The following is a 7,129-nucleotide window of genomic DNA, read 5'->3' as shown; positions in this document are numbered from 1 at the left end:
GTTTGGCTGAGACTGAGACGGAGGCCAGCTCTGTGGGGAGGCCAGGGAGAGACTGGGCAGTCATGGCCCAACTGGGCGGGGACCTCCTGCTCCAGGCCACCTCCTCCAGCCCCTCATTGGGCCCAGGGCCTGCAGAGGGAGCCATGTGTGGGTCATTGGGTCATTGGCCCCTCGCCTGGCTGCCTGCAGTGTTGACCCGAGGTGGGGCTGGTGTTCTGGGTAGAGGCAGGCTTCACGCAGGGGAGATTGCTACGTATTGGTTTGTTTGTCCTGTTAGCGAAGTGTTGGCCTTGAGGGATTGTGTTTCCCAGGACGCAGCTTTGGAAGGCTGCTGGGGCTCTAATGCGGGGGTTCGCTTCGGCAGCCTTACACCAGGCAGGCGATGCTGGGATTTGTGTCTTGGTGATGGGGAGCATGTGATACTGAGGCTGGCACAGAACACGGGGTCTGTGCAGAAAGCAGGCAGTGCGCCTTGTACCCCTCCTCCCTGCCACTCGTGCAGGGGGCACGGCAGAAGCCCACCCAGCAGCAGCTGTACCCTCCTCAACTCTCACATGCTGCTTCATCCCCTTCCCGGAGCTCTCTGTAAAGGGCCCACATGGAGATGCTTCTCATCCTCGATTCCATTAACAACTTAGCAAAGAAGTGCTCCTTATTAGCCTTATGCTACAGATGGGGAAACTGAGGCCCAGGTGGCACTCACACAGCCAGGAGGCGACGGCAATAGAATCCTGGTGGTCCTAGGAAAGCAACCCATCTGGGCGTGAACCCAGCTCAGCTCCTGACCAGCCCTGTGGCCTTGGGCCCTGTACCAATCTACGCAAGTGGGTGGTAATTAATCACTGGGCTGTAGGAGGCACGAATGGGTTGTGTAAGCACCCAGTGCAGTACCTGCGCGGGGCAAGGTGAAAGGAACAACAAACATCTTCCTAGTGCTCACGCTTCTGAACACATCACATGACCCAGTTCCCTTTGTCCCCTCATCGGTCCTGTGGAGTTCACTGTCCCATTTTACAGGTGTGAAAACTGAGGTCGAGAGAGGTGGTGGGAACTGGGTTAGTCACACGGTGAGTCACCGGAGGTGCTAGGATCTGAGCCCTCAGAACCCAGAGCTCTGGCTCTAGCCTCCCTCCCAGTCACTCTTGCAGGCCCCCTGCCACAGTGACGGTGCTGTTCCTGGGGTCCACGGCATCTCGCTCCTCCGAAAGAAGAGCGAGAAGAAACTCGCTCAGCTTTGCTTTTTGTCATTTATCCATTCACTTGATCTTTCAAACATGACTTAGCACCTTCCTAGTCAGGCACTATTCTAGGCCCTGGGAACGAACATCCTCGCTACAGACACTGCCCCCTACCCAGCTGTGCCTGCAGTGTGTCTAGGCATGTCTGGCCTTGACTGCCAATGGCCGGCACCTGCATCTCTCTGTTCCAGGGCTGTTGCTGGTGAACCAGCACCTGCTCTCCCCCTTCAGAGGCAGGCTGGGAGGGCTGGGGAGCTGACGGCCCTGTCACCACCTGTCCCAGGAGCAGCCCTCAGCCAGCAACAGATGGAGGGAGGATGGTGGATAAATGCCCCAGGTCCCTTGCACCTCAGCAGGGTGGAGGAGGGAGGCAGGTGGTAACTCAGGGGAGTGCTCTATACGATCTGCAGAGTGCCCAGCAGGACTGTGCTGAGTTGCCCCCATGGGTATGGTGCCCCGGCTGGTTGTTTTCCTTGCCCGTCCCCCTCCCCGCACCCCTCCCTGCCCCCTGAACAAGACAGTACCTCAACAAAGTAGCTGTGCACAAGCCTCCTCTTAGGTTTTGTTTCCCAGGAGACCTCATCTTCTGGTGGGTCAAGATAAGCCAGAACTCAGTTTTTGTAGAATCCTCTGATTTTTAAATGTTTACAATCAATTAAGAAATGGTTTTAGGGGCTCCTGGGCATCTCAGTCAGTTAAGCGTCCAACTTCGGCTCAGGTCATGATCTCGAGGTTCGTGAGTTTGAGCCCCGTGTTGGGCTCTGTGCTGACAGCTCGGAACCTGGAGTCTCCTTCAGATTTTGTGTCTCCCTCTCTCTCTCTGCCTCTCCCCTGCTAGCACTCTAGCTCTCTCTCTCTCTCTCTCTCAAAAATAAATAAACATTAAAAAAAAATTTTTAATGGTTTTAAACATTGTATTGGACAAGATGGATGCATTGTATCAATGTCAATATCCTGGTTGTGATATTGCAGTGTTGCAAGATGTTACCAGTGGGAGAACCTGGCACATGGGATCTATTGTTTCTTACAGTAGAGAAACCTACAAGAATCCCCAAATACAGAGCTTAATTTTTTTAAAAAAATCATGCAAGCTGGTTAAAAGAATGAGGATCTCAACAGATGTTACACATGGCCAACTGGTAGGTTCAAACCCTGGCTACACTACTCACTCACTAGCTGTGCATCCTTGGATAAGTTACTTAGGCTTTCTGTGCTGCAGTTTCCTCATTTGTAAAATGAAAGCACTAATAGTACCTACCTCATGGGATGTGTCTGAGGATGATTAGATGAGAACATACGTGAAGGTTTTAGTGCTTGTTACAGAATAAGCATGGATAAGATATTGTTATTTTTCTAATTGTTGCCTGTATCTTTTGATACAAGGAACGGGGCAACGAACGTAGTACAGAAAGTATATACTACTTTGTAGTACAAAGAGTATATGCGCACATGTGCACGAACTGTCTCTGAAAGAAATACAAAGAACTGCGGAGGGAAGGAGACTTTTCACTATAAAACTCTTCCGCACTTTCAAATTGTCAGTGTACCAAATGCCACTGAATTGTACACTTTAAAATGATTAATTTTAGAGGCACCTGGGTGGCACAGTTGGTTGAGTGTCCAACTCTTGATCTTGGCCCAGGTCATGATCTCACAGTCCGTGAATTGGAGCCCCGCATTGGGCTCTGCGCTAATGGCTTGGAGCCTGCTTGGGATTCTGTCTCTCCTTCTCCCTGCCCGTCCCCCACTTGTGTGCACTCTCTCTCTCTCTAAATGAATAGACTGAAACACTTTTATAAATTATTAATTTTATGTTACATAAATTTCACCTCAGTTAAAACAAAACTCTGGTGTTTTTGTTTTTTGTTCGGGGGGGACGGGGCAGAGGGAGAGGAGAGAGAGAATCTTAAGCAGGTTCCACGCCCAGCTCGGAGTCCGATGTGGGACTTGATCTCATGACCTGAGCCAATATCAAGAGTTAGATGTTTAAGTGACTGAGCCACCCAGGCACCCCACTCTGGTGTCTTTGAATTTTGTTCCATGGGTAAACCAAAAAAATAAAAAAATTAAACTAATAAGGAGTAAAGAAAGGCAGGCAGGCGCTGTAAGCCAAACCCAGTTTTGCTCAGTATGTGCCGGTCCCTGGCCCTCAGCCCTTGGGCTCATGGTGCTTGATGTGGTGGTCTCTCTCCAGCCATCAAGTGCCTGCCTCCGTTTCCCCTCCACTTGCCCCCACTGGCTGCTTCTGTCCTAGCCAGCCTCTCCTCCCAGGAACTCTTGGCGACCAGCACCACACAGCTCAGCCCTGCCTGCCTGGCACCCCCAATCCAGACCACACTGGGCCTCAATCTCTGCCATATCACCAGCATATCCAGCTGGCCTTCCCGAGCCAGGCAGGACTTCTGTCTCTTGGACCACAAGCCTGGTCCCAGCTTCCCCTCCTTCTCCATCCATTCTGCCACCCTGGACATCTTCTGCTGAACCATCCTGACCCCTGAGCCCTCCACCATGAAAATATATCTGGACCCTGAGACCACCCTAGCCTGGGTCATGCCCACCCTCTCCCCCCAAGATAGCACCAGCCTCTCTCCTGGTCCCCCACCTCCTCCCAGCCACCTGCAGTCGGCTAGCAACACAGCTGCAGACTATGCCTAGAATAACCCAAATGTGGGCCAGTTTGTTCTGGACATGTGGATCCTCTGTCTGCCTCTGATTTCTCCATCCACTCTTGTCTACCCCAGAGCCTCCTGGCTGCTCCTTGCTCACACATGCCCACGGTGGTTTAAAAAAAACTTTTTTTAATGTTTATTTATTATTAAGAGACAGAGCAAGACAGAGCAGGAGCATGGGAGGGGCAGAGAGGAGGAGACACAGAATCTGAAGGGGGCTTCAGGCTCCGAGATGTCAGCACAGAGCCTGACATGGGGCTTGAACCCACCAGCTGCGAGACCATGACCTGAGCCGAAGTCGGACGCTCAACCGACTGAGCCATCCAGGCGCCCCATGGTGGTTTTAAAACATGCCAGCAAATCCTTGCTTGGGTGCTTCTTCCAGTGATGCCGGGGTGTGGCCCTGCTCTTGAGTCTGGGCCAAACTTAGTGCCTATGGGGTAACTAACAGAAGGTAGCCTGAGACTCTGTGGAGCAGCCCAAGTACCCGGGACCCCAGGCTGGGGCGTGCCATGTGGAGGTGCTGAGGTCAACCAATCAGCTGAGCTCTGGTGTGTGAGGGAGCCATCGGGGATGGCCGACCCCAGCCAGCCTCCATCTGATGCAGTAGCATGAGACGAATCACCCAACTGAGCCCCTTCCCCAAATTTTGACCCACAAAACTGTGAGCAAAAATTTAAATGATTGTTTTAAGCTGCTAAATTTTAGTGCAATTTGTTAGTTAATAGCTACCTAGGAACATTACATCGGGGCCTCAGCAAAGTCTGGTACTCTGCCCGGGAATCTCCTCCAGGCTCCTCACCTGACTCGCATCTCTGCTGAAGTGTCACACCCTCCCTGAGGCCTGTCCCTACCATCCTCGATATGTGCAATATACATACTTCCCATCCTTTATCCTGGTGTATTTTCTTTTCTTTTTACATTTTTTTAATCTTTATTTATTTTTGAGAGAGAGCGTGTGAGCAGGGGAGGAGCAGAGAGAGAGGGAGGCACAGAATCCGAAGCAGGCTCCAGGCCCTGAGCTGTCAGCACAGAACCTGACGTGGGGCTCAAACCCATGGACTGTGAGATCATGACCTGAGCCGAAATCGGACGCCCAACCGACTGAGCCACCCAGGCGCCCCATATCCTGGTGTATTTTCTCTGTTGTACCATTTGCCACCTGACGTGATCTTATATATTTATTCCTGCTTTCTATGATGTAAATTCTATGAGGGCAAAGAGCCTATCTGCCATGTTCTCTCCACTGGAGCCCCGGCACAGTGGGCAATTCAGTATCTGTTGAATGAATGAATGAATGAATGTGAGCCCCTTTGAGAAAACAGAGGCTGCAGAAGCCGTCTTCTTGGGGAAGATACTGAAGCCCCGGGCCTCTGGCAGGGCATACTCAACCCTCCATCCCAAGACCCAACACTGAGATCCCACCATGGGCCTCGAGGAATCCGGTCTCCAAGAATTTTCTAACAGGGATGGGCTGAGATGTTGTTCTCAACTTTGGCCACCAGGTGGCAACACAGGAGACGGAGACTCTTGCCCTAAGGACGCAGAGGCTGGGGCCTGGGGGAGGGTCAGGAATGCATGTGTAGGTGAGATTTGGGACCCCCTGGCTTGTGGATGACTGTTAATCCCTGGGTCCTGGACCCAGAGCAGCAGCAGCCCTGCCTGAGGGCCAGATTGGGGCTGAGCTGGATGCTTCTCAAGGCTCTCGGTCCACGTCACCTGGTAAGCCATAATAAGGAGTTTCTGGTTTTATCTGTGAGCTGGGTTTCCCACTTCTCTGCCATTTGAGACCTATCATCACCATTTGGAGCCATATCTTCAAGCAAGCAGAACTATTATTTGCTTAATACTTTTCCTTAAATAGACCTTTGAAACTTGGATAAATGTAATAAGAGGGAATTTTTATATTACCACTGGTACAGAAACCAGTCACTTGCCAGAAACAGGCAGGAACTGTAAAAATAATCACTAACATCTAGGACTTAGACGGCACTCCCTGATCCATTGCACAGGGAACTGGGGCACAGAGAGAGGTCAGGCAAATTTCCTGATCTCACACAGGGGCAAGTGGAACCTGCTGGGTTTGGAATCAGCTTTTTCAAGAGCAGCTATAAAACTGTGGTTGAGGGGCGTCTGGGTGGCTCAGTCGGTTAAGCGGCCGACTTTGGCTCAGGTCATGATTTCTCCCTCCGTGAGTTCGAGCCCTGTGTCGGGCTCTGTGCTGACAGCCTGGAGCCTGTTTCAGATTTTGTGTCTGCCTCTCTCTGACCCTCCCCTGGTCATGCTCTGTCTCTCTCTGTCTCAAAAATAAATAAACGTTAAAAAAAAAAATTAAAACTGTGGTTGACTGCAGCACCCTTTCCCACACACTCACACCACCAAGTGTCGTCTCAGGTGCACACCCGCACACAGCATCAGCTGCTCCCTGGGTTCCCTTCTAGCCTGACTTGTGGGCAGCAGGGAGCGGGGGTCAGGCCTGGTCCCCCCCCCTTTATCTTCTATCTTTCGATGGCCTGACTTTACCCTCCTCCCCTCACACACAGGAGGCCTCAGCAAGTTGAGCGCTCACCTGGAGTGTGGATCAGTGGCCGGTGACCAGGTAAGGCAAAGAGCCCCGCTGGCCAGCAGGGCATGAACTGAGAACCCCCACCTCGCCTCCCAGAGTCTGGCCAGGAACGACCTACAATGAGGCAGAGTTCGGGCAGGACCTGGAGACACCTGTGGAAACAAGGCTACAGGGTGACCTTGGGGGGATTAGGGGGCAGTCTTAGGCCTGACTCTCGGGGATGGAAGATCCTGGGGTAGTCGTCTGTAGAGGTCTGCTTCCCCATACCAGGTCCCCTCCCTCATGTAAGGCAGCAAAAACCCCTCAAGAGGGCACAGTGCTCCCCCGACCCGCCGACACGCCACTTTGCTGACGCTTCTTGGCCTTGGGTGGAGGATGGTACCCCGGGGCCAACCGAAGGCTCCGCCCCACCGGCGACCCGGCTCTTTCCACCCAGGCTCCGTCCTTCCAGCCCCGGACTGCTGCCGGGCTAGATCGGGTGCGGGGCGTGGAGGCTGGACGAGGCCCGCCGCCCGCCGTCGCCCACCTCCCCAGTCCCCAGCAGTCTGCCACCGCACCACCCTACCCCCCACCCCCGCGAGCAGAGCGCTCGCACCCCCGCGCCGTGCCTTGGTACGCGCCGCCGGGCGGGGCGGGGCGGGTCCCGGGGCGGGTCC

This window comes from Lynx rufus, unplaced genomic scaffold, assembly GCF_022079265.1.
Source record: "Lynx rufus isolate CCGP_SWC_20201006 ecotype Redwood Valley unplaced genomic scaffold, mLynRuf1.p SCAF_4, whole genome shotgun sequence".
In the NCBI taxonomy this organism is placed as follows: Eukaryota; Metazoa; Chordata; class Mammalia; order Carnivora; family Felidae; genus Lynx; species Lynx rufus.
The sequence above is the reverse complement of the archived record's forward strand: the minus strand, read 5'-3'. Positions refer to the sequence as shown.